Genomic DNA, 27,851 nt, shown 5'->3' on the forward strand with positions numbered 1-27,851 from the left:
TACACGGAAGATGACGGAGCCATCTTAAATGCCATCCTAATAGCTACCACCTCTTAAAAGCAGTTTATTTTGTTAATTTAATCCTCACAGCCGCTTTGTAAGTGCTTCCCTGGTAGCTCAGCTGGTAAAAGAATCCACCTGCAATGCAGGAGACCCCAGTTCGATTCCCGGGTAGGGAAGATCCATCCCCTGGAGAAGGAATAGGCTACCCACTCCAGTATTCTTGAGCTTCCCTGGTGGCTCAGATGGTAAAGAATCTGCCTGCAATGTGGGAGATCTGGATTCGATCCCTGGGTTGGGAAGATATCCTGGAGAAGGGCATGGCAACCCACTTCAGTATTCTTGCCTGGAGAATTCCCAGGGACAGGAGCCTGGCGGGCTATAGTCCACAGGGTCACAAAGAGTTGAACATGACTGAGCGGGTAAGCACAAAACAGTAGCTGCTTTATAAAGCAGGTTTTACTGTCTATAAGGAAGTTAAACTCAGGTTAAGCAACATAGCCACAATGTCACCTAAGTGTGATTTGAACCCTGCCTCCTAAGCTTATGTATTCCTGCTATACTCTGCTGCTGCTAAGTCTCTTCAGTCGTGTCCGACTCTGTGCGACCCCAGAGACGGTAGCCCACCAGGCTCCCCCGTCCCTGGGATTCTCCAGGCAAGAACACTGGAGTGGGTTGGCATTTCCTTCTCCAATGCATGAAAGTGAAAAGTGAAAGTGAAGTCGCTCAGTCGTGTCTGACTTAGCGACCCCATGGACTGCAGCCCACTAGGCTTCTTTGTCCATGGGATTTTCCAGGCAAAAGTACTGGAGTGGGGTGCCATTGCCTTCTCCGCTGCTACACTCTGCTACATTCTAAAATGTCTGGGAGCTGTGGGACTCTAGATTACATTAATTCTTCAAATTCAATAAATATATAGATTTCATACATCAACCAGAAACAGTCTATGCCAGAATCACTGATGTTAAGAGTAATATACAAAGCTTAAAATCATGGAAAGACTAGGCTTTAAGGAGGCAACTTTTGTCCTGAAGTTTTTTGGTAATGCATTTACATTAGGCATATGGGTAAAAAATATTTTTAAGGCTTCTGTGTGTGTGTGTGTGTGTGTGTGTGCTTAGTCACTCAGTCGTGTCCAACTTCTGAGAACCCATAATCTTAAATAAGGCAGTCCTGGCAATAGATGTGGTCAGAGGCCACTAACACGGTCACTTTATTACAAAGTTGGCTACCGATCAATACAAAAGAAGTGATACCAATTCTCTTGCCCTGCTGGGGAAGAAGACTAGTTCTCTTTTCAAAATTCCTTCCAGCTCCAAAACTAAGTATTCAAAATTTCAATGAAATAAAACCATGCAAATCAATTTCACCTCTGTTTCACAAAGATGTAACTGATAAGGAATTACTAGAAACGACATGACTGGAAACACTCTTTGAGACACACTTTACCTACTTTGTTCATAACTTAGATGTTCAGAAAAGAGATCACAGATGAATTTATGTTGAAAGATGAGGACGACAGCAGTGTTAGCAGTTACTCCAACACCATCACTGCATTCTGGTCATCAAGCTACCATAGAAACCTAGAAGAAGAAAGACAGCTTGTGTATCTCCCCGTCTTTGGAGGGTGGATCAGGATGGAATTCTTTGTACCCCTCAGGTGGTTCAGTTGTGTAGAAAGCACATTTTGGGAAACCACGAACTTCACCAGTATTGTTGCTTTAAAAATAAAAGGATGTCTCTACTCATGACCTTTCTCATGTTAATTCCTGAAACAACACTTACAGGATCCATTAAAGGTGATTCTTTCATCCAGAAAATATTTTAACTTGCTTGTGTTGCTCTGGTATTGGTGAGTCATTTCCTGAAAGCAAAATTATAGGAAATTGTAAGGAGAAAAAACAATGTGGATGTTTGAGCACAAAGTCCAAATTACGCCTGGAAAAGGAGTACAAATCAAGGATGAACTTCCCCCAAATTCAGTCAATTTTGTTCATAGAAAAATATTCAACCAAAGAGCTTTCAATCTCCTCAACTCTTACATTTCCTTCGATTCTTTTTTCCTGGGTTCTTTGCATTGAACAAAAGTCAGTTTCTACTTGGAATCTGAAGCAGCAGTGTAACGAGTAATACTGGCTCCTGGGATGACCTAAGGTGTGTCTCTCTGTCTTAAGACACAGGGAAAACTGCTAAAACTTCAAGGCTAAACAGAAGATGGAGTGAGGGAAGAAGGGAAGGGGACCTAAAATGCTTGTTCTTCCTTTGAAGGATTGCAGCAAGCTTTCAAGAAAGTGCCTTAACTCTTTAGATATCCAGGTTCTATAACCCTAGGTGCTGCCACAACAGTGGCCTTTCATTCCCAAAGCAAATGCAGTTTGTGCCTCCCTTGTGCTGTGCTTAGTTGCTCAGTCGTGTCTGACTCTTTGTAGCCCGCCAGGCTTCTCTGTCCATGGGGATTCTCCAGGCAAGCGTACTGGAGTGGGTTGCCACGCCCTCCTCCAGGGGATCTTCCCAATCCAGGTCTCCCACATTGCAGGCTGATTCTTTACTGTCTGAGTCAGAACACCGGAACAGGTAGCCTATCCCTTCTCCAGCGCATCTTCCCCACCCAGGAATTAAACCAAGGTGTCCTGCATTGCAGGTGAATTCTTTTACCAGCTGAGCTACCAGTGAAGCCCGTGTCTTACTTATAAGAGGATAATAAAGCAATGAATGTCAAGGAGTTAACAGTGCTCAGCGCATAATAAGCAGGTAATTAATAATAAATCGTGGTTTATATAGAGCAATAGATATGACTAAGGAAATAGAAGTATAGAATATATATTGCACTGGCTACATGTATTTCCTCTAAGTCCTACTTTAAGTATGTATATATATTTTTTTAACCACAGAAAACAATTTGCTATTACAGCCTTTCTAGCCTCCTGGAGAAGCTTATTTTTAATATTTTAAAACTTTTGCTTTTGATATTTTTAATATTTCACAGGACTTTTTGCACTGCCCCACAGTGCCATCACTTTGCCAGCAAAGATCCACATAGTCAAAGCTATGGATTTTCCAGTAGTCATGTACTGATGTGAGAGTTGTACCATAAAGAAGACTGAGTGCCAAAGAACTGATGCTTTTGAATTGTGGTGCTGGAGAAGACTCTCGAGAGTCTCTTGGACAGACAGAAAGGGGATCAAACCAGTCAATCCAAAAGAAACTAATCCTGAATATTCATTGGAAGGACTTAAGCTGAAGCTTCAATACTTTGGCCACCTGATGCGAAGAGCTGACTCACTGGGGAAAAAAACCCTGATGTTGGGAAAGACTGAGGGCAGGAGAAGGGGACGACAGAGGATGAGATGGTTGGATGGCATCATTGACTCGATGGACATGAATCTGAGCAAACTCCAGGAGATAGTGAAGGACAGGGAAGCCTGGCGTCCTGCAGTCCATGAAGTCACAATGAGTCAAACACAGCTGAGTGACTGAACAACAACAGTACTTCCTTGAGAGCCATGGGACAGAAACCAGTCTGGCAGCCCTCATCCTTCTCCACCTTGGGCTGATGGACCTGAAAAGGAAGGAGGACCTGAGCTATACCTGGTAGAATAAAGAGAGGAGCCTCTTCAGAACTTCCCCCGGAGAAGGCAACGGCACCCCACTCCAGTTCTCTTGCCTGGAGAATCCCATGGACGGAGGAGTCTGGAAGGCTGCAGTCCATGGGGTCACTGAGGGTCGGACACGACTGAGCGACTTCACTTTTACTTTTCACTTTCATGCACTGAAGAAGGAAATGGCAACCCACTCCACTCCAGTGTTCTTGCCTGGAGAATCCCAGGGACAGGGGAGCCTGGTGGGCTGCCGTCTCTGGGATCGCACAGAGTCGGACACGACTGAAGCGACTTAGCAGCAGCAGCAGCAGCAGACTGTAGCCCACCAGGCTCCTCTGTCCATGGAATTCTCCAGGCAAGAATAGTAGTATGAGTGGGTAGCTATTTCCTTCTCCAGGGCATCTTCCTGACCCAGGAATCAAACCCAGTCTCCCGCATTGCAGGCAGATTCTTACTATCTGAGTCACAAGGGAAGCCCTGAGATTTAAAAAGCCAGCACTCCTTTCCCCAACACTCCTTCATCTTTCTCTTTGTTACTGTCTAAAAGCCACACTTTAAAGACTAAGACATTTAACAACCTCGATATGTACAGAGAAAATTAGAAAGTGACGAGGTATGCCAAGGGAAAGGCTCAAATAAAGAACTGAAAAGACGTTAAGTTTACACCTCAGCCAGAGCCTCAGCACAGAAAGAGCCTACCACAATCAAAATAAACATATAAAAACAATTGATTCCCAGGGTCACCACATTATTAGATTCAAATGTCTAGTTTTCAGCAACAACAAAAGCCCACAAGGCATACAAAGAAACAGGATATAAGTATACTTATAAGTGTAAGCTTATACTTACAGCCCATTAAAGAGGAAAATATAAATCAACAGAACTTAAAAAGGCCTAATGGCAGATATACTAGACAGACATTTTAAAATAACTTTTTTAGAGAGGCTCAAAGGGATTTCCCTGGTGGTGTAGTGGATAAGAATCTGCCTGCCTAATGCGGGGGACATGGGTTCAATCCCTGGTCCGGGAAGGTTCCACATGCTGCGGAGCAACAAAGCTCCACAGCTACTGAGCTCATGAGCTGCGACTACCGAAGCCCTCGTGCCCAGGGCTTGTGCTGCACAACAAGAGAAGCCGTCACAATGAGAAGTCCACACAAAGCAGCGAAGACCCAGTGCAGCCAAAAATCCATAAATAATTATTTTTAATATAAATAAACTTTTTAAAATTAAAAAAAGAAAAAAGAACTAGTCTATCACAGACTTCACAAACAAACTTATGGTTACCAAAAGGGAAAGGTGGGGGAATAAATTGAGAGTTTGGGATTGGGGTATGGCCAATTAACAATAGTCTCAGGTGAATAGCAAAGGGACTCAGCCATACATACATGTATCCATTCATACCCAAGACAAAATGTTTTTGGTGTTAAAAAAATAAAAATAAAAATTTTAAAAAAGATTTGGGATTAATGTGTATACACTACCATATATAACAATCAACAAGGACCTACTCTGTAGCACAGAAACTCTACTCAATATTCTGTAATAATCTATATGGGAAAAGAATGTGAAAAAGAATGGATATATGTATGGATATACATATAAATAGATAGATAACTGAATCACTTTGCTGGACACCCAAAACTAACATAACATTGTAAAACTAAACCCCAATATAAAATAAAAATTAAAAAAAAAATCAGTCTAAATGCTAGTATTGGGGACTTCCCTGGTGGTCCAGTGATTAACCATCTGCCTTGCAATGCCAGGGACTCCGGTTCGACCCCTAGTCAGGGAACTAAGATCCCACATACCTTGGGTAATTAAGCCTGAGCTCCGCAGCTACTGAGCCCTCACACTCCAGAGCCCACGTGTCACAACTGGAGAGTCTGCACCACAACAAAAGATCCCACAAGACACAATGAAGACTGCTCGTGCCACAACTGAGACCAGACGCAGCCAAAGAAATAAATATTTTTTAAAAAGGCAGCCCACAGAATGGGAATAAATACTTGCAAAGCATATATCTGATAAGGAATTAATATCCAGAACACATGTGAATTCCCAAAATTTCTACTTTTGACTTTAATTCATTTGATTGTGGTCAGAAAACTTACTTAGCATGTTGCAATCCTTACAAACATTTTGAGGCTTGCTTTATGGCCTAAAATGTGGTATATCTTAAAGGATGTTTCTTGTGCACTTGAGAAGAATGTGTATTCTATTGTTTTTTCATGGAGTGTTCTATGGCTTTTGAGGTTTAAAGTGGGTTTGAAGTTTTAGTTCTTCTATTACCTTGTGGAACATATGTGTAGTTGTTCTATCCATTATTGGAAGTGGGGTATTGTCATCTCGATCAGCTATTATTATTGAGTTTCTATTTGTCCCTTCAATTTTATCAGTTTCACGTCACGTATTTTGGGGCTCTGTTCTTAGATGGATATCCTAATAGATTAACCTTTCAATCCTTATAAAATGTCCCATTTTAAAAAAAGTCCCTTTTTAACTCTAGTAACAATTTTTTTAAGTCTATTGTGTCCAGCTTTCTTATGATTGCTGTTTGCACACATATCTTTTTTCACTCTTTTATTTTCATTATTTGTATCTCTAAATCTGAAGTGTGTCTCCTGTGGTCACCATGTAATTGGATCTTTTTTTAAAAAAAAATCTAATCTGTCAATCTCTACCTTTTTATTGGATTGTTTAATCCATTCACATTTAATAATAAAATTGGTATGCTTGAATTTATGTTTGCTTTTTAATTTTTGTTTTCTGTATGGTCCATCTCTTTTTTCACACTATTCCTCTTTTATTGCTTCCTTTTGCATTAAATAAATATTTTCTTATGTAAAATTTTAATTCCATTAAGTTTTTCACTGTGTGTTTTTGTTATGTTTCTTGTAGATGCACTAGAACTTAACATATACATCTTAACTAATTAGAATATTTTAAATTTATTCTAATTTAATTCCAGTAAGATGTAGAAATATATAGCTATTTCTTTTTCCTCCATTTCATGCTGATAAGTTGGTGCAAAAGTAATTGCAGTTCTTGCACTGTTGAACTTTGCCCTTTGACATTGGAATACATTCTTAAATAAATGTGGTTATGTTATACATCATTTTAATGTGCATCTCTCTTTTTTGCTAATGATTTATTACTTGCTGTTTATTTTATATTTATTTTAAACCATGGAAATTATATTAGACAAAAAGCAAATTCAAGGCATTTTCTTATTTGAATTCAAAATGGGTCATAAAGCAGTAGAGACAACTTGCAACTTCAATAACGCATTTGGCCCAAGAACTGCTAACAAACGTACAGTGCAGAGCCTTGAAGAGGAGGAGCAGAGTGGCTGGCCATCAGAAGTTGACAATGACCAATTGAGAGCCATCACTGAAGCTGATTCTCTTAAAACTACACCAGAAGTTGCCAAAGAACTCAAAGTTGACCATTCAATGGGTTGTTTGGCAGTTGAAGCAAATTAGAAAGGTAAGAAAGCTTGATAAATAGGTACCTCGTGGCTGAGCACAAATTAAAAACATTGTCATTTTGAAGTGTCGTCTTCTCTTATTCTACACAACCACAACAAATCATTTCTCAATCAGATTGTGACATGCAACAAAAAGTGAATTTTATACGACAACCAGCAATGACCAGCTAAGTGGCTGGCCTGAGAAGAAACTCCAAAGCATTTCCCAAAGCCAAACTTGCACTAAAAAAAGGTCATGGTCACTGTTTGTTGGTCTGCTGCTGGTCTGATCCACTACAGCTTTCTGAATCCCAATGAAACCATTACATCTGAGAAGTATGCTCAGCAAATCAATGAGATATACTGAAAACTGCAACACCTGCAGCCGGCATTGGTCAACAGAAAGGGCCAAATTCTTCTCCACAACAAATCTGACCTCATATCACAACAATCAACGCTTCAGAAGTTGAACAAATAGCGCTACGAAGTTTTGCCTCATCTGCCATATTCACCTGCCCTCTCGCCAACCAACTACTACTTCTTCAAGCATATTGACAACTTTTTGCAAGGAAAACGCTTCCACAACCACTGGGATGAAGAAAATGCATGGATTTTATGACACAGGAATAAACAAACTTATTTCTCATTGGCAAAAATGCGTTGATTGTAATGATTCCTATTTTGAGTAATAAAGATGTGTTATAATGAGCCTCGTTACAGTGATTTAAAATTCATGGTCCAAAACTGCAATTATGTTTGCCCCAACCTAATATTATTGTTACATGTTACATCTATATACATTACAAAAATACACTTATAATTGTTACTTTATATAATTTTATGCCTATAAAGAAACTGAGAGGAAACTACATATAAAGTTTGCTATACTAGCCTCCTTATTTACCATTTCTAGTTCTCTTCCTTTGCTTCTGTGGAATTGAGTTATCATCTGGTGTCATGTCCTTAATCCAAGGCAGCTTTGCTCCCATTATATCTTCTGTGCTGTTGTTGTCAAATATTTTACATTTTTATATGTTATAGGCCCAATAATACAATTTACATATATATATATATATATATATATATATATACACACACACACACACACACTCAAACACACACAATTGCTTTTAAAATCAGTTAAGAGGAGCAAGGAAAACAAATAAGCATTTATGCTGTCTTTCATCATTATTTGACATATACTGGGGCTATTTATCTTTCCATGTGGACTTCAGTTACATTCTGAGATCGTTTGCTCTTAGCCTAAAGCACTTCTTTCCATACTTCTTAGCAAGTGGCTTTTTGAGTAGCAATTCTCTCAGTTTTTGTTTACCTGAAAACCTCTACATTATGTCTTCACTTTTGAAAGATAGTTTTTTTTAAATATTATTTACTTTTTGTTATTTGGCTGTGCCAGGTCTTAGTTGTGGCATTCATAATCTTTTTAGTTGTGGCATGCAAACTTTTAGCTGCTGCATGTGGGATCTGGTTTGTTGGTTTTTTTTTTTTTTTTTTTAAATATTTATTTATTTGGCTGGGCCAGGTGTTAGTTGCAAAGGTCTTTGATCTTTGCTGTGACCCACAGGTTCCCTTAGTGTGGTGCGCGGGACCTTCTGTTTTATTTAATATTGATTGATTGATTTATGTATGTATTTGGCTACGTGGGATGTTAGTTGCGCCACTCGGGACCTTCCATTTCAGTGCGTGAACTCTCTAGTTGTGATGCATGGGCTCAGTGGTTGCAGCACCAGGCATAGTTAACCAACAGCAATGTGGGATCTTAACTCCTTGACCGGGGACCAAATCCACGTCCCTCACATTGCAAGGCAAATTCTCAACCACTGGACCACCAGGGAAGTAAGTCCCTGGGATCTAGTTCTTGCTTAACAGTGTTTTGCCCAGCCAGCCCTTGGAATATGCTATCCCGCCGCCTTCCAGTCCCCATTGTTTCTGATGAGGAGTCCATTGTTAATCCTTTGGGGTCTCCTTTTGTGTGATTTTTCTCTTGCTCTTTCAAAGTTTTCTCTTTGTCTTTTAGCATTTTTCCTGTGATGTGCCTGGGTCAGGATCTCTTTGCTTTGTGTTCATTCTGCTTGGAGTCCACTGAGCTTAGATTTCTTTGTCTTTCATCAAATTTGGGTAGTTTTCAGCTTTTTAAAAAATTTTTTTTCCTACTTCTCCTCCCCTTCTGGTATTTCCAGTACATGTATGTTGATGAGCTTATGGTGTCCCATATTTCTCTGAGGCCCTATTCATTTCTTTTGTTGTCATAAAATATACATAAAATTTGCCATTCTAGCCATCTTTAGCTGTACAATTTAGTGGCCCTGTGTATACACACAATGTTATGCAGCCATCACTGCTATCCACTTACCAGTCCAGACAGAGACTCTGTACTCATCAAAAATAACTGCCCATTCTTCTCTTCCTTTTCCTCTGTTAACATCTATTATTTTTTATGTCTCTACAGCTGGTCAACTTTTAAACTTTAACCACAGCAGCTCCCTTTTTAGTCGGACGTTCACATAGGGAAGGAGGGGAAATTCTTTGGCTTAAATATATAATTTGACAAAATAACTGCCTAGGGAAAAAAACAAAACAAAACAAATACAAGCCAGTGGCCACTGGGAATGGTGGTGATTCATCTCACCAGGCACTCCAGAATATCTTTGTTGATCAGTAGGACAAATCTCAGCTTAAATTAGCAAAGGTTATATAAAGTTAGTTGATTCCCTTATCTGATCACACAGCATAGATGAACAGTTTCAAGGGCAAGCCCAGGGAAAGGAATGGTGCCTGAGTACATTGTCTGCTCTTGTTCCCAAAGATTATGAACCTCAAAGTTTGTGGTTTTAAGGAATTACTGCTTATATCAATTGTTTTCTGTAAGATGATATGATGAAAGAGTTTTTTGCACAAGACTTAACATGGTTTTCAAATAATAGGTTGGTTGGCTATGAAGAGAAGCTCCTATTATAATCAAAGTCATTTCAAAACATGTCACCAGTAAATGCATTCAAAAATTATTAGGGCAGGGACTTCGCTGGTGGTCTGGTGGCTAAGCATCCACTCTCCAATACAGGGGCCTTTGGGTTTGATGCTGAAGAGCAACTAAGTCAAAGAGCCACAACTTACAGAGCACCCATGCCACAGTGAAAGATCCTGCATGATGGAATAAAGATCCTGAATGCCACAACTAAGACCCAATGCAGCCAAACACATACGTACTTATATACATACATACATAAAATAATCTGGGGCAGGAGGGCTATTTAAAAAGGTTTTGTAAATTAATTTATTTAATTGGAGGCTAATTAGTTTACAACATTGTGGTGGTTTTTGCCATACGTTGACATGAATCAGCCACAGGTGTACATGTGTCCCCCCATCCCAAACTCCCATCCCATCCCTCTGTGCTGTCCCAGTGCACCTGTTTCATGCATCGAACTTAGACTGGTCATCTGTTTCACATATGATAATATACATGTTTCAATGCTATTCTCTCAAATCATCCTGCCCTTGCCTTCTCCCCCAGAGTCCAAAAGTCTGTTCTTTATTCCCATGTCTCTTTTGCTGTCTTGCACATAGGGTCATCGTTACCATCTTTCTAAATTCCATATATATGCGTTAATATACTGTGTTGGTGTTGTTTTTCTTTCTGACTTACTTCACTCTGTGTAATAGCCTCCAGTTTCATCCACTTCATTAGAACTCAAATGCATTCTTTTTAATAGCTAAGTAATATTCCATTGTGTGTATGTACCACAACTTTCCTATCCATTTGTCTGCTGATGGACATCTAGGTTGCTTCCATGTCCTGGCTATTGTAAACACTGCTGCGATGAACACTGGGGTACACATGTCTCTTTTAATTCTGGTTTCCTCAGTGTGTATGCCCAGGAGTGGGATTGCTGGGTCACATGGCAGTTCTATTTCCAGTTTTTTAAGGAATCTCCTCACTGTTCTCCATAGTGGCTGTACTAGTTTGCATTTCCACCAAAAGTGTAAGAGGGTTCCCTTTTCTCCACATCCTTTCCAGCATTTATTGTTTGTAGACTTTTTGATAGCAGCCTTTCTGACTAGTGTGAGATGGTACCTCATTGTGGTTTTGATTTGCATTTCTCTGACAATGAGTGATGTTGAGCATCTTTTCATGTGTTTGTTAGCCATCTGTATGTCTTCTTTGGAGAAATGTCTGTTTAGCTCTTTGGCCCATTTTTTGATTGGGTCATTTATTTTTCTGGTATTGAGCTGTATGAGCTGCTTGTATATTTTGGATATTAATTCTTTGTCAGTTGCTTCATTTGCTATTGTTTTCTTCCATTCTGAAAGCTTTTTTTTCACCTTGCTTATAGTTTCTTTCATTGTGCAAAAGCTTTTAAGTTTAATTAGGTCCCATTTGTTTATTTTTGCTTTTATTTCCATTACTCTGGGAGGTGGGTCATAAAGGATCTTGCTGTGATTTATGTTAGAGAGTTTTCCTATGTTAGAGAGTTGCCTATGTTTTCCTCTAGGAGTTTTACAGTTTCTGGTCTTACATTTAGATCTTTTTGATCCATTTGAGTTTATTTTTGTGTATGGTATTGGAAAGTGTTCTAGTTTCATTCTTTTCCAGGTAGTTTACCAGTTTTCCCAGCACCACTTGTTAAAGAGATTGTCTTTTCTCCATTGTAAATGCAGAAAAGATCTTGCATGATGCAATAAAGATCCTGCATGCCACAATTAAGACCCAATGCAGCCAAATACATACGTACATACATACGTAAAATAATCTGGGGCAGGAAGGCTATATTAAAAAGTTTTTTAAAAATTATTAGAGCACTTTTACCTCCTGAGCCTGATAGGTATGGGTAAATAGCATCCTTTTGAGGACTGAGGGAGGGTATATGTCCCTCTAAATGTTTGATGTGGAGAATCTTTTTTTAGCAAGAGCAGCTAACCCTAACCTATTTATTTTTCTGGGCTCCAAAATCACTGCAGATGGTGATTGCAGCCATGAAATTAAAAGACGCTTACTCCTTGGAAGGAAAGTTATGACCAACCTAGACAGTATATTAAAAAGCAGAGACATTACTTTGCCAACAAAAGTCCATCTAGTCAAGGCTATGGTTTTTCCAGTGGTCATGTATGGATGTGAGAGTTGGACTGTGAAGAAAGCTGAGTGCCGAAGAACTGATGCTTTTGAACTGTGGTGTTGGAGAAGACTCTTGAGAGTCCCTTGGACTGCAAGGAGATCCAATCTGTCCATTCTAAAGGAGATCAGCCCTGGGTGTTCACTGGAAGGACTGATGTTGAAGCTGAAACTCCAATATTTGGCCACGTGATGCGAAGAGCTGATTCATTTGAAGAGACCCTGATGCTGGGAAAGATTGAGGGCAGGAGGAGAAGGGGACGACAGAGGATGAAATGGTTGGATGGCATCACCAACTCAATAGACATGGGTTTGGGTGAACTCCGGGAGTTGGTGATGGACAGGGAGGCCTGGTGTGCTGCAGTTCATGGGGTCGCAAAGAGTCGGACACGACTGAGCGACTGAACTGAACTGAACTGAAACTTGATCTTTATTCTTGGTTCCTGACTTAGAGCTCCTAAATGGCTTGGAATTCCTTGAGTCATCCTGTGTATTTTTTTTTTTTCCTAATGAAGTGTTTCTTGGCAGGGCTCTAGATGGCTTCAGGATGGGCCTTGTCACCAGAAAGGCCAGGGCATGATTAGAGAGTTAGAATTTTCAGCCTTAATCCCTGGTCAGAGAACTAAGATCCCACATGCCACAGAGCAACTAAGCTGAAAGCAGCTCAATGAAAGAGCCTGAGTACTCTAGAGCGTATGCTCGGCAACAGAAGAAACCCCCACAAGCCACAACGAAGACCCAATGCAGCCAAAAAAAAGAGAAAAGTAAAGCACTTTCCTGAGTTCTGTGAGTTATTCTAGCAAATTATCAAACCTGAGGAGGGGCTATGGAACCCCCAACTTATAGCTGGGCTTGGTCAAACATTCATGAGGCCCAGGACTTGTGATTGACATCTGAAGTGGAGGACCACTGAGGGGACTGAACCTTTAAATCTGTGGAATCTGATGCTAATTCTCGGTAGGTCATGTCAGCAAGTTGAAGAAGAAATGATGGAAAAGACACCACCTCTTTCATGTCAGGAGAAAAAAAAAAAAAAGCCTCTCATTTGGTGTCAGAAGTGCTGTGGCTAAAAACAGTAAAGACGCTCCTTTACACATCTGCCAGAAGAAATAATTTCTGTATGTTCATGTTCAGGCTCTCTACATTTTATGGGCAATAATGTAAAAACTCTTTCCTCTTTTTCTTTCTTCCTATTTTTCCCCCCCCTGAAATGGTCTGTACCAATTCTAATGCTTCTCCAGGCATCAGCGGACCAGAAACATAGTATTTTTAGGAAGACATGAGCCTTTTATGGTTTTATTTTGGACATGCCTTATATCAATAAAAGCCTAGAAAACAGCCTCTGTTTTCTAGAAAATTCAACGCATTGAAAAGCTCTAAGTCCCCTGTATATTTATTACAAATATACAAAACAGTCACTCAGTCTGCAAAATCCAGACTCGGAAAGAATAAAAGCTACACACCATTTCCTCCACTCATGGGTATGGTTGGCAACTACTTCACCCTGTGAACCGTTCTGTCTCAGGTTCATGGTGTTCACAGGGTCCTGAGCCCCACCTTCCTCACAGTGCAAGTCCCTTCCAGATCATTCCCTTTTCCATTTGGGATTTGGAGCCAGATAGCCTTGGTTCCTTCTTGAAAGTGAAAGTGGAAGTCACTCGGTCGTGTCTGACTCTTTGTGACCCCATGGACTATACAGTCCATGGAATTCTCTAGGCCAGAATACTGGAGTGGGTAGCCGTTCCCTTCTCCAGGGGATCTTCCCAACCCAGGGGTCGAACCCAGGTCTCCCACACTGCAGGTGGATTCTTTACCAGCTGAGCCACCAGGGAAGACCAAGAATACTGGAGTGGGTAGCCTATCCCTTCTCCAGCAGATCGTCCCAACAGATCTTCCAGGAATCAAAGGGAGTAGATCTTCCAGGAATCGAACCAGGGTCTCCTGCGTTGCAGGCAGATTCTTTACCAGCTGAGCTACTGACATTTTGTAAGCTGTATGAGCTAAGACACACCACTTACTCTTCCCAGGCATTGGCTTCCTCATACAAAACATGGGGAACGTGTGACATATCTCTCATCAGGGGATCTGAAGTCTGGGACGTTTCTTTCGAGTCTTTGCCCTTTGCCCCTGTTCTGAGTCATGATGTTTGTTTCTCATCAACCAGAGACACTGGAGGATACAAGAGTCATCAGAGCGCAACTGCTTTCAGAGGAGCTGGACGTGGAAGAGTGCTGACAGGAGTAGATAGTATGTTTTCCTTCTTAGCTGCCCTTTATACTGTTCTGCTGAATTCTGACTCAGATGAAGACTCAGGCAGAGCCCAGAGCCTTTCAGTTTCTCTTGGTCACTAATAAATTAATTCCCTTTATTTGGGTATTTAAAACTCCAGTCTGATCCAGGTAAACATGATATTGTTTCACTAGACTAAAAGCTTCTTTCCTCTTTCTACTGGTCAGGCCTGATTTAGGCTTAGATGTTTACAGAGGAGAAAGGCAGGGAGGAGGATATTTCTTCCTGGCTTTTCCTCTACCCCCTCTTGCAGGATTCTTGGCATCTAACCTGGGGGAAGGCAATGGCACCCCACCCCAGTACTCTTGCCTGGAAAATCCCATGGACAGAGGAGCCTGGTAGGCTGCAGTCTGTGGGGTCGCTAAGAGTTGGACACGACTGAGTGACTTCACTTTGACTTTTCACTTTCATGCACTGGAGAAGGAAATGGCAACCCACTCCAGTATTCTTGCCTAGAGAATCCCAGGGATGGGGGAGCCTGGTGGGCTGCCGTCTCTGGGGTCGCACAGAGTTGGACACGACTGAAGTGACTTAGCAGCAGTAGCAGCAACCTGGAGGAGAGGAGGGTGAGGAAGGTGGGAGAAGGCGAGGGGGTGATAGGCAGGTTTTTTAAAAGGACAGAGTCCCACACTACTGGTAGTTTTCTTCTGCCATGCCAGCAACCATGAAGGTGCAGATCCAGCCCTTGTCAAATGTTATACTCTGACCCATTTCACCTGATTTCTCTGCTGGCAAAGCCACTACCTGCAGAGACTTTCTGTCCACAGACAGCTCCTAAGCACCTCTAACCTTTGGGTATTGTCAGTCCCGAGGCAGGGACTAGCCCTTGTGTGTCCCCAGACACAAAAGTCAAGCTCTAGGGATGGTTTCATGAAACCCTCCTCACTTGGCCAGGATTTACAAAGTGACAATGCTTTTTTTCAGCAGAGCATGTGGTTGCTTCGTGTACCAGAGAAGAGAAGCCCAGCCCACCACCACTAACTCACTCAAAAGAAATTTAAGAAGTTCTATTACTTTTTAAAAAATTTATTTACTGGATTAAGCTGGGTCATAGTTGTGTCACTCAGGGTCTTTTAGTTGCAGCATGTGGAATCTACCCCGACCAGGGACTGAACCTGGGCCCCTGCATTGGACCACAGAACCACCCAAGGAATCCTCTCTATTACTTTTCTTGATTATTCTCTTTGCTTCTTCTTACAGACACTTGGGTGGGGGGTGATAAGCTAATAATAACAAAATTTACCCTCAGCAGGCATTAGTTTCCTCATATATAACAACGTGGGGAGCATGTGACGTATCTCTTATCAGAAGTCTGAAGTCCAGGACATTTCTTTCTAGTCTTTGCAGTTTGCATCATCTTTGGGCATGACTGACATGGAGCACCTGATCCCCTCCCGTTCACAGTTTTGAAGCCTCTGATAAAACACCTAAACGAAAGGAAAAGTCAAATTTGTATCCAACATTAATATACTTAGGATTATGCTTTTAAACCTGTTGCCTGAGAAGGTTCTCACAAAATCGATCACACGTTCCACAAGTTTGAATTCCTCTCTCTGATCCCATGTCTGCAGATGAGCAGAGACTTCACACAGATTTCTGCTTACACTGAAAACACATGTGTATTTTTCTTGGCACCAGACTATCAAGGAGTGAAGGCATCTGGCAACTTCAGCAGAAGCAAGTGAAAGTCTACTTGCATGCGAGGAAGAGTCATGCTTGCAGGGCTTTCCCATACATTGCCTCCTGACACGCTGATGTTTTACTATAATTTACAGTCTGTGTCTCTTCAATACCTCTAGGGTTGACAGAAAGAAATACATTTGGGAAATACAATGATTTTTTCCTCCAGTCTACTCCTTCAGCAATTTTGCCACAAGAGTAGCTTCTTCTGAAGTGTTTTGCTACAGAAAAGTATCACGTTACCTATTTTCCAAATAGTGTCATAGGTGAAAGAAGATGCAAGCAACTCTGTTCTGTATGTTCTGTGCATGAACCCCTCGTAGGTCAGCATTTTTGCTTATGGAGCATGACTTCAAAGACCAACCTGAGGGACCTCCCTGGTGATCTGGTGGTTTGGACCCCATGCTTGCAATGCAGGGGGCCTGGGTTCAATCCCTGGTCAGAGCCTGGTCCCACACGGCTCAACTAAAGACAAAGACTCAGCACAGACAAATTAAAAAGAAAAAGACCAACCTGTACAGGTTTTACACTTTTCTTAACTGAAAGCTCCCTCGTATTGCGGAATCAAAGTTTATGCTAAAACATTTTTCAGACTCACTTTGGAGAGATTAGCAGCAGATGACAGATTGGCGCCTGTATTAGTTTCTACTGCAAACTTATTGACTGGGAAACTTAACAGAAATTTACTATCTCACAGTTCTATAGGCTAACACCATGAGATCAAGCTGTTGGCAAGGGTGATTCCTTTTGCTCTGATGGAAGGATTTGCTCTAGAACTCTATCTTCAGCTTGTAGATGTCTATCTTCACATTCACATGGCATTGCCCTGTTTCTGCTCATTTTTCTTCATTAAAAAAAAAAACAAAAAAAAAACAAAAAAAACCCCTCTATTCTTCAGGTCATGTCATCTCTATCTATAAATTCAACAGATTTTTCTCCTGTCAGTTTAAATCTACTGTTGAGCCTCTTTAGTGCAGTTTTCATTTTAGGTCTTAAACTTTTCAACTTCAGACTTTCCCTTTAGTTCTTTTTTATAATTTCTATCTCTTCATTTATATTCTCTATGTGATGAGATATTTTCATCACCCCTTCCTTTTCCTCTCTAAGCACAGTTTTCTTTAGTTGTTTAAGCATATTTATTGTCACAGCTGTGAAGTGTTGTTTAGTCTGGGCCCTCTCACAGACAATTTCTGTCATTTGCTTTTTCCCCTTGTGTGGATGATACTCACTTTCCTGTTTCTTTGCATGTCTTCTCTCTTTTTTTTAATCCTGAAAAACGGACAGCTTGGGTAATATAATTATAGGAGCTCTCAATACTGATTTCTCCTCCCCCTATCCCTCAGAGTTTGTTGTGGTAGCTGTTTGTTAAGTGAATTCGTTGGACTTTTTCTTTTTTTAATTTATTTGGCTGCACCAGGTCTTGGCTGCAGCACTTGGGATATTTTAGATGCAGTTGTGGCATTCGAACTCTTAGTTACAGCATGTGGGACCTAATTCCCTGATGGGATGGAACTCAGGTCCCCTACATTGGGAACGCAGGAAGTCCCTTGGCTGGACTATTTTAGTAAATCCTATTTCTCTATCATCGTGAAGGCCTTAATGTTGCTCACCATGGGGCATTTCCCTGAGGTTCTGCAGTCACTCAGTGATTCAGTTCAGTTCGGTCGCTCAGTCTTGTCCGACTCTTTGCAACCCCATGAATTGCAGCACGCCAGGCCTCCCTGTCCATCACCAATTCCCAGAGTTCACTCAGACTCACGTCCATCGAGTCAGTGATGCCATCCAGCCATCTCATCTTCCGTCATCCCCTTCTCCTCCTGCCCCCAATCCCTCCCAGCATCAGAGTCTTTTCCAATGAGTCAACTCTTCGCATGAGGTGGCCAAAGTACTGGAGTTTCAGCTTTAGCATCATTCCTTCCAAAGAAATCCTAGGGCTGATCTCCTTCAGAATGTGATTAGCAAGGTACTTTTAAAAAAATATTTTTTTTTCATTTTTGGCTGCACTGGGTCTTCATTGCTGTGCGTTGGCTTTCTCCAGTTGCAGCGAGCAGGGGCTACTCCTTGTAGTGGTATACAGGCTTCGCATTGCTGTGGTTTCTCTTGTTTCAGAGCATGGGCTCTAGAGCATGGGCTCAGTAATTGCGGCGCATGGGCTTAGTTGCTCCATGGCATGTGGGATCTTCCCGAACCAGGGACCGAACCCATGTTTCCTGCATTGGCGGGTGAATTCTTATCCACTCTTCCACCAGGGAAGACCACAGGGCACTTTTTGATTATACCTTTCCCTGATGTGTTGGCTGCTTCTTTTGGTATTACACCCAGCTGTTAGGTTTGTCTAACTGCTGGCTGATAACTCTCTTATTATTGACAATGTCCTCGAGCATAAGTTGCTCCACAATCTGATTCAGTTAAATGTGAGGCCCTTTCCAGGGATACAAACGAGTTGATGTGAGGATGATTGAGAGCCCAGTATTCTCAGTCTGCCTCAGCTTTTGTAGAGCTCCCACTCCATGAGATGGCAAGTGGATGAATACTCTTGACTTCCTGCTTCATTTCTCTTGGAATTTAGCCTTTGCAACATGGAACTGTGGTGAGGCAGTAGGTGGAAGCATGAAAAATGCTGGCAACCTGTCCCTCCTAGGAAGACACTATAGCCCTTTACTGGGAGCTGGGGAATAGGGAACCTTATCTTCTTGGCCACAGCTGCCTGGAGAGGTGCATCTGTTATGTTGAGATTGGGTTGACGGGAGTAAAAGCAGGTCATCATTCCAGTGCTGTAGACATTTGCTGTTTTTGCTGAAATTTAGTAGATCTTTTTGAATAAATATTTTATTTGCTGTATGTCCTTAGGACAATTTCCACAGACTTTAAATAGCTGTTGTTCTCTAAAACATCCACCAGTTGTAGTTGTTTGGCTGGGAGTGAGAACTTCTAAAATGGTATCTTACTGTAGATTTTAATTGCATGTCATTGATATAATAAGGTTGAACATTTTTCACTTCATCCTGGGTCATTTGTGCTAGTTTATGCCCGTGTGCCCTCAGATCCATTCCTCATGTTTTCCTGCAGTGTACTATAGAGGGGCTCACTCCATGGGCTCCCATGTCAACTGGATTCTGGCTGAGTTTGGTTAATAGGAAACACCAAGGGGAGGACACTTGAAGGCAGAAGGGTGAAGCCAAGGCGTTCTCCCCTCCCTTCTCTACCCCGGGCTTTGCCTGCTGCGACTGTGGCTTGAGCTCTTCCCAGACATGCTCACTGCAATTGCAGCTTCCATTGTGTAGTATTACCTTTTGGGGCCCTAGAACACTTTCTCCTGCCTTTGTCTCCTTCCAGCTGCGGGAATGGGAATACTTTCCCACATTGTCCTCCCTATTCCCTCTGCCTCCCAACTCCTCCATCACCTGTATAACTCGTGCCCTATGTTAAATTCCCTCTGCTGTAAATACTTGACATGGTATCTGCATGTCAGATTAGACTCTGAGACAACACTACTGCTTCCTTTTCTGTTAAAGTCTTAGTTTTTACTTCTTTATCTTATAGTCTCCCCTCCTTTTTTTCTTTTTAATTCTTAAGAGTTCTTTATATATATTAAAGTATGTATTTTATACTAGTCCTTTATTATTTGTATGTGTTGGAAATCTCTCAGTTTATGGTTTGTCTTTTCACTCTTCACGATGACTTTTCTAAAATAGTTTTGTTTACTTTATTATTTATTTTCGGCTGTACTGGGTCTTCGTTGCTGTTCAGGCTTTTCTCTAGTTGTGGTGAGCTGCTGCTGCTGCTGCTGCTAAGTTGCTTCAGTCGTGTCCGACTCTGTGCAACCTCAAAGACGGCAGCCCACCAGGCTTCCCCCGTCCCTGGGATTCTCCAGGCAAGAACACTGGAGTGGGTTGCCATTTCCTTCTCCAATGCATGAAAGTGAAAAGTGAAAGTGAAGTCGCTCAGTCGTGTCCGACTCTTAGCGACCCCAAGGACTGCAGCCCACCAGGCTCCTCCGTCCATGGGATTTGCAGGGGCTCCTAATTGTGGTGCACGGGCTTCTTACTGCAGTAGCCCCTCCTGTTGTGGGCTCTAAGGCATGAGGACTTCAGTAGTTGCAGCACGTGGGCTTTGTAGTTTCAGCTCCCAGGCTTTAGAACACAAGGCTCAGTAGTTGTGGGGCATGGGCTTAGCTACTCCTCGGTATGTGGCATCTTCAAAGATCAGGAACCAAAGCCCCATCGCCTGCATTGGCAGGCAGACTCTTCACCACTGAGCCACCATGGAAGCCTTCATGATGACATCTGATGAACAGTTTCTAGAGTTAATGAAGTAGTCTACTTTTAAAATATGTTTTCTTGGTGGTTTGTGCTTTTTGCATCTTCTTTTAAGAAATCACTTCCTAAACTTCCCTAAATATCTTCTATTCAAAATCTTCTTAGTTTAATCTTCCACTTTTAAGTCTATAAGATACACTGAACTAATTTTAGTATAAAATATAAGTTCAATCTCATGTTTTCTCATATTGATAACCAATTATCCCAGCACTATTTTTACTGAAAATCTTTCCTTTTCCTCACTGATCTTATATTTCTATATACTGATAGAACTTATTTCTGTACCCTCTATTCTGTCTCATTATTATATTATTTATCCCTGAATTATTACTATGCTATCTATTATACTACACTATATTATTAATATGCTATCTTCAAACTATATATTAAAGCTTTATAAGAATTTTTCAGCTGGTGAACTAAGTTCTCTTACCTGTTCTTTTATAGATATGTTTTGGCTATTCTTGACCCTTTTACTCTTCTGCTGCTGCTGCTGCTGCTAAGTCACTTCAGTCGTGTCTGACCTCTGTGTGACCCCATAGACAGCAGCCCACCAGGCTCCCTCGTCCCTGGGATTCTCCAGGCAAGAACACTGGAGTGGGTTACCATTTCCTTCTCCAATGCATGAAAGTGAAAAGTGAAAGTGAAGTCGCTCAGTCATATCCGACTCTTAGCGATCCCATGGACTGCAGCCTACCAGGCTCCTCTGTCCATAGGATTTTCCAGGCAAGAGTACTGGAGTGGGGTGCCATTGCCTTCTCTGCTTTTACTCTTCTACATAAATTTAATACAAATTTATCAAGTTCCACCAAAACCTAATTTTGAATAAAACTACATTGAATTTGTAGATCAATCGTAGGAGTGGGAATAACTGACATCTTTGTTGTATTTAGTCTTTCAATCTATGAGCCTATTTCACCATTTGTCTTTAATGTCTTTCAATAAAATGTTAATATTTTCTTTTAAAGATCTTATACATCTTTTGTTAGATTTGCTTTTAGGTCCTTTTTCTGCTTTTAGGTCCTTTTTTATGTTATAAATGTATCTTTCTATTTGACTGCATTATTTAACTGGTTGTTACTGTTTATAAAAACACAAAAGATTTGAAGGGAGTCAAAAGGTACAGGCTTCCAGTTATAAAAGAAATGTCACAGGAATATAATGTACAGCATGGTGACTATAGTTCAATTCAGTTCAGTCGCTCAGTCGTGTCCAACTCTTGGCGACCCCATGAATTGAAGCACGCCAGGCCTCCCTGTCCATCACCAACTCCCGGAGTTCACTCAGACTCACGTCCATCGAGTCAGTGATGCCATCCAGCCATCTCATCCTCTGTCGTCCCCTTCTCCTCCTGCCCCCAATCCCTCCCAGCATCAGAGTCTTTTCCAATGAGTCAACTCTTCGCATGAGGTGGCCAAAAAATAGTTTAAAGACCTAAATATAAGACCGTAAAACTCCTAGGAGAGAACACAGGCAAAACATCCTCTGACACAGATCATAGCAATATTTTCTTAGATCAGTCTCCCAACGCAAATAAACAAAAACAAAAATTAAGAAATGAAACCTAATCAAACTTAAAAGCAAAGAAACCATCAAAAAAAAAAAAAACCAAAAAGACAACTTACAGAATGAGAGAAAATATTTGCAAATAATACGACCAATAAGTGGTTAATTTCCAAAATATACAAACAGCTCATACAACTCAATATTAAAAAAACCAAACCACACACAATACAAAAATGGGCAGAAGACCTAAATAAGTATTTCTCCAAAGAAGACATACAGATGAAAAAATGTATGTCAGGCACATGAAAGACAGGCACATGAAAAAATGCTCAACGTTGCTAATTATTAGAGAATTGCAAATCAAAACTACAATGAAGTATAACCTCACACCAGTCAGAATGGCTATCATCAATAAGTCTACAAATAATAAATGTTGGAGAGGGTGTAGAGAAAAGGGAATCTTTCTACACTGTTGGTGAGAATGCAAATTTTTACAGTCACAATGGATAACAGTGTGGAGGTTCCTTAAAAAAAATTAAAAATAAAGCTACCATTTGATCCAACAAGCCCACTCCTGAACATATATCCATAAAAGATGAAAGCTCTAATTCAAAAGGATACATGTACTCCAAAGTTCACAGCAGCACTATGTACAATAGCCAAGACATGGAAGCAAATTATCCATTAACAGACAAATGGATAAACAAGGTGTGGTATTTATATGCAATGGGATATAACTCAGCCAAAAAAAAAAGAATGAAATATTGCATTTGCTATATGATGGACCAAGAGATTATCACGCTAAGTAAGTCAGAAAGAGAAAGACTAATATTATATCACTTACATGTGGATTCTAAAAAAATAGTACAAATGAATCTATTAACAAAACAGAAACAGACTTGTAGCATAGAAAACAAATTTGTGGTTACCAAAGGGTAAAATGGAGGGAGGATAAATTAGGAGTATGGGATTAACACATACTGCTGCTGCTGCTAAGTCGCTTCAGTTGTGTCCGACTCTGTGCGACCCCATGGACGGCAGCCCAGCAGGCTCCCTCGTCCCTGGGATTCTCCAGGCAAGAACACTGGAGTGGGTTGCCATTTCCTTCTTCAATGCATGAAAGTGAAAAGTGAAGGTGAAGTCACTCAGTCGTGTCCGACTATTAGCGACCCCATGGACTGCAGCCCACCAGGCTCCTCTGTCCATGGGATTTTCCAGGCAAGAGCACTGGAGTGGGGTGCTATTGCCTTCTCCTAACACATACTACTATATATAAAACAGATACTCAACAACAATTTACACAAGGGGGATTTCCCTAGTGGTCCAGTGGCTAAGACTCCATTCTCCCAATGCAGGTTTCCTTGTCAGGGAATTAGATCCCACTTGCTGAAATGAAGAATTTGCACGTTGCAATGAAGATCAAAGATTCTTCGTGCCACAACTAAGACCCAGGATAGCCAAATAAATAAATAAATATTTTTAGAAAAAGAATGTACATAGGGAACTACATTCAATATCTTGTCATAACTTATAAGGGAAAATAGTCTGATAAATATATATAGCTGAATCATTTTGTTGTATAACAAAACAATAGTGTAAACTGAAATATACTAACAATATTGTAAATCAGTTATGCTTCAATGTTTAAAAATGAATTCTCATTAAAATTTTTTTTAATGGAAAATGAAAAATTCAAATGGAAGAACAGGTTGATTTCAAAAATATGATTATTGTCTTCTGAAACTACATTGTCTGACATTTCCCAATTATCATCAGAAGCTATTGGGATTTACCCACAACTTCTGAGAGCAGACTGGATAGTAGTGCCTTTCTAGAATGTCTGGTATGATTGTTTTAAGACAAACTCCCTGGCAAGAGTAAGAAAATGAGGGCTTCCCTGGTGGTCCAGTGGTTAAGAATCCACCTTGCAATGCAGGGTACAACAGTTCAATCCCTGGTCTAGGAAGATTCCACTTGCCACAAAGCAACAAAGCCTAAGAGACACAACTGTTGAGCCAGTTGTGAGGCTGGGAGTGGCAACTACTGAAGCGCCTGTGGTCTAGAGCTCATGCACCACAAAAGAAACCACCGCAATGAGAAGCCTGAGCACCGCAACCAGAGAGCAGCTCCCACTTGCTGCAACTAGAGAAAGCCCGTGTGCAGCAACCGAGACCCAGTGTAATCAAAAATAAATAAATCTTTTAAAGAGTGTACAATATACGACCCACAGAAAAAGATATTCAGAATTTTTTTTAAGAAAAAGATATGAAAGTAAGACAACACAATAAGATCTTTTAAAAGCCCAAACTAAAGAAACATGTATGTATGTGCATCAGTTCAGTTCAGTCCCTCAGTCCTTTTCGACTCTTTGTGACCCCACAGACTGCAGCACACCAGACTTCCCTGTCCATCACCAACTCCCAGAGCTTACTCAAACTCATGTCCATCGAGTCGATGATGCCATCCAACCATCTCATCCTCTGTCATCCCCTTCTCCTCCCGCCTTCAATCTTTGCCAGCATCAGGGTCTTTTCCAGTGAGTCAGTTCTCCACATCAGGTGGCCAAAGTATTGGAGTTTCAGCTTCAGCTTCAGCATCAGTCCTTCCAACGAATACTCAGGACTGATTTCCTTCAGGATGGACTGGTTGGATCTCCTTGCTGTCCAAGAGACTCTCAAGAGTCTTCTCCAACATTGCAGTTCAAAAGAGCACTCAGCTTTCTTTATAGTCCAGCTCTCACATCCATACATGACTACTGGAAAAACCATAGCTTTGACTAGACGGACCTTTGTTAGCTAAGTAATGTCTCTGCTTTTTAATATGCGTCTAGGTTGGTCATCAGAGAAGGCAATGGCACCCCACTCCAGTACTCTTGCCTGGAAAATCCCATGGACAGAAGAGCCTGATAGGCTGCAGTCTATGGGGTTGCTCAGAGCCGGACACGACTGAGTGACTTCACTTTCACTTTCCTGCATTGGAGAAGGAAATGGCAACCCACTCCAGTATTCTTGCCTGGAGAATCCCAGGGACGGGGGAGCCTGGTGGGCTGCTGTCTCATGGGTCGCACAGAGTTGGACACGACTGAAGCAACTTAGCAGCAGCAGCAGGTTGATCATAGCTTTTCTTCCAAGAAGCAAGCGTCTTTTAATTTCATGGCTGAAGTCACCATCTGCAGTGATTTTGGAGCCCAAGAAAATATAGTCTCTCACTGTTTCCATTGTTTCTCCATCTATTTGCCATGAAGTGATGGGACCGGATGCCATAATCTTAGTTTTCTGAATGTTGAATTTTAAGCCAACTTTTTCACTCTCCTCTTTCACTTTCATCAAGAGGCTCTTTAGTTCTTCTTTGTTTTCTTCTGTAAGGGTGGTATCATCTGCATATCTGAGGTTATTAATATTTCTCCCAGCAGTCTTGATTCCAGCTTGTCCCTCATCCGGTCCAGCATTTTGCATAATGTACTCTGCATATAAGTTAAATAAGCAGGGTGACAATATACAGCCTTGACATACTCCTTTCCCTATTTGGAACCAGTCTGTTGTTCCATGTCCAGTTCTAACTGTTGCTTCCTGACCTGAATACAGATTTCTCAAGAGTCAGGTCAGGTGGTCTGGTATTCCCATCTCTTTCAGAATTTTCCAGTTTGTTGTGATCCACACAGTCACAGACTTTGGCATAGTCAATAAAGCAGAAGTAGATGTTTTTCCGGAACTCCCTTGCCTTTTCAATGATCCAATGGATGTCGGCAATTTGATCTCTGGTTCCTCTGCTTTTTCTAAATCCAACTTGTACATCTGGAAGTTCTTGGTCACATACTGTTGCAGCCTAGCTTGAAGGATTTTGAGCACTACTTTGCTAGGGTGTGAGATGAGTGCAATTGTGCAGTAGTTTGAACATTCTTTGGCATTGCCTTTCTTTGGGACTGGAATGAAAACTGATCTTTTCCAGTCCTGTGGCCACTGCTGAGTGCGTGTGCATGCCTATGTGTAATTAAAATATTGTTAATCCCCACAAAAAGCCTGTAACTGAGTTCTTCTCCTTTTCTCTAGAATGTCAAAATCCATATTCAATTCAAATATAAAAGGTGAAAAGAACTAAGTGAAAATATTCCCTCCCAACCCTTTCCCTCAGATTTCTACTTACTCTCCTAAAATATAATCATTTCTTGAGTGTCTTTCTAAACCTATTTTGTGCATATCCAAGGAAAAACATATTATATATGCATTATGCATACACTCCCCATTCCTGCTCAATGTTTTGCATTTAATGGTGTATTTTGAAGATTAGTTCATATTAACACACAAAGACCTTCCTCATTTATTTTTAGTGAGGCATAGTATAACATTGTATGGTTAACTGCATGCACCATTATTTGTTTTAGTTTGTTTGAGGTTTTTACCTCTGGTATGAAACACTAACAGATACGGTCTTAAAAAAAAATAAATAAATAAAACTGTAACCATAAAAAAAAACTGTAATCATAATATAGCACTATTATCACAGTTAAATTAACAACTCCTCAATATCACCACATATCTAATCAATATCTGAATGAAATGATCACGTGTCAATTTTTAAAACTTTTCACAATTTGAATCATAATCTAAATAAGATGAATAAGCTGTGGGCTTCCCTGGGAGCTCAGTGGTAAAGAATCCACCTGCCAAAGCAGGAGACACAGCTTCCATCTCTGACCCAGGAAGATCCCACATGGCTCCGGCAACTAAGCCCTTGTCAGAAGTATTGAGCCTGTGTTCTACAGCTGAGGAGTGGCAATTACAGAAGTCGCGGGGGCCCTAGGGCCTGTTCTCTGAAACAAGAGAAGCCACCATAATGAGAAGCCTGCTCACTGCAACTAGAGAAGAGCCTGCAAAGTAAGGAGGACCCAGAACAGCCGCGCGCGCACACACACACACAAACTAAAATGCTGTAAATACAGTTTGTAAACGACTTAAAATACAAAATCAATAAATTGCAGTTGATTGACGTTTTTTGCAGCCCTTTTAATCTGTCGGTTTTCCCTCTTTTGTTTCTCTTGCATTTTATTTATTAAAGTACTCAGGATGTTGCCCTACAGAATTTCCCACAGTCAAGATCTTGCTGATTCTATCTCTGTGGTGTAGTTTAACATGCTCCTCTGTTCTATTTTCTATACATTAGCATTTGGTTCTAGGTATTTGATCACACTTGGCTGTACTGTGCATGTGTGGATGTGGTGTTTTACCGAGAATATCCTGTTGGTTATCTTCCTTATTGTAATCTTAGTCAGTTTCTTTTTTATTGGAGAAGCGGTAACTAATTTTGAGACAAAATGTCCTCTCTTTCAGGAAGAGGCGGTGGTTCAAACGACCTGTGATAGATGTAAAGTTGAGCAATGAATTTACAAGAGAAATGGTCACACTAGAATAATTCAGGCAGAACAACAAATTCCTCATGATTTTTCACACTCAACGAGAGTGATTTCCTTTTTCTTAATTAGCTCTTAATCACCACACGCTCCGCATTTTTTTCCTGAGGTATTATTTCGAGGAGGCAGCCAAAAACAGCTCAGTAAATAATTTGCTTTTCAAAATTAAACAAAACTTGGGCAAGTTGCCACTGATTACTGACCAAGGATTCTTGACTCAAGCTCCAGCCTCCCCGCGAGGCGTTAAAGCGCAGTCTCATTTCACTTGAGACCTTTCCTGCCTTTTTCACCTCTTCCCGGGCACCAGCACCAGCACCGCGCAGGACAGGCCTCAGGGAGCTGGGACTTGCAGGAACTCGGCATCCCGGCTTGTCGCCGAGTCACATAAAAAGCAGTAACCAGCGCCCCGGAGCAACGGAATCCCGCCCCGCGGAGGGGGCGCCCGCCCA

General features: G+C 41.2%; 1 long non-coding RNA gene across 1 annotated transcript; it reads right to left on the reverse strand.

Annotated features, from left to right (window-relative positions):
• Nucleotides 1-1,315: 1,315 nt before the first annotated feature.
• Nucleotides 1,316-27,831, reverse strand: LOC129652891 (uncharacterized). Its single transcript, XR_008714828.1, has 3 exons — nucleotides 27,606-27,831; nucleotides 1,786-1,864; nucleotides 1,316-1,583 (listed from the first exon to the last, which is right to left on the reverse strand). It is a non-coding gene; the product is annotated as an uncharacterized LOC129652891 (long non-coding RNA).
• Between the last annotated feature and the right edge of the window lie 20 nt (nucleotides 27,832-27,851).

The sequence above is a fragment of the Bubalus kerabau genome, chromosome 5 (assembly GCF_029407905.1).
Source record: "Bubalus kerabau isolate K-KA32 ecotype Philippines breed swamp buffalo chromosome 5, PCC_UOA_SB_1v2, whole genome shotgun sequence".
In the NCBI taxonomy this organism is placed as follows: Eukaryota; Metazoa; Chordata; class Mammalia; order Artiodactyla; family Bovidae; genus Bubalus; species Bubalus kerabau.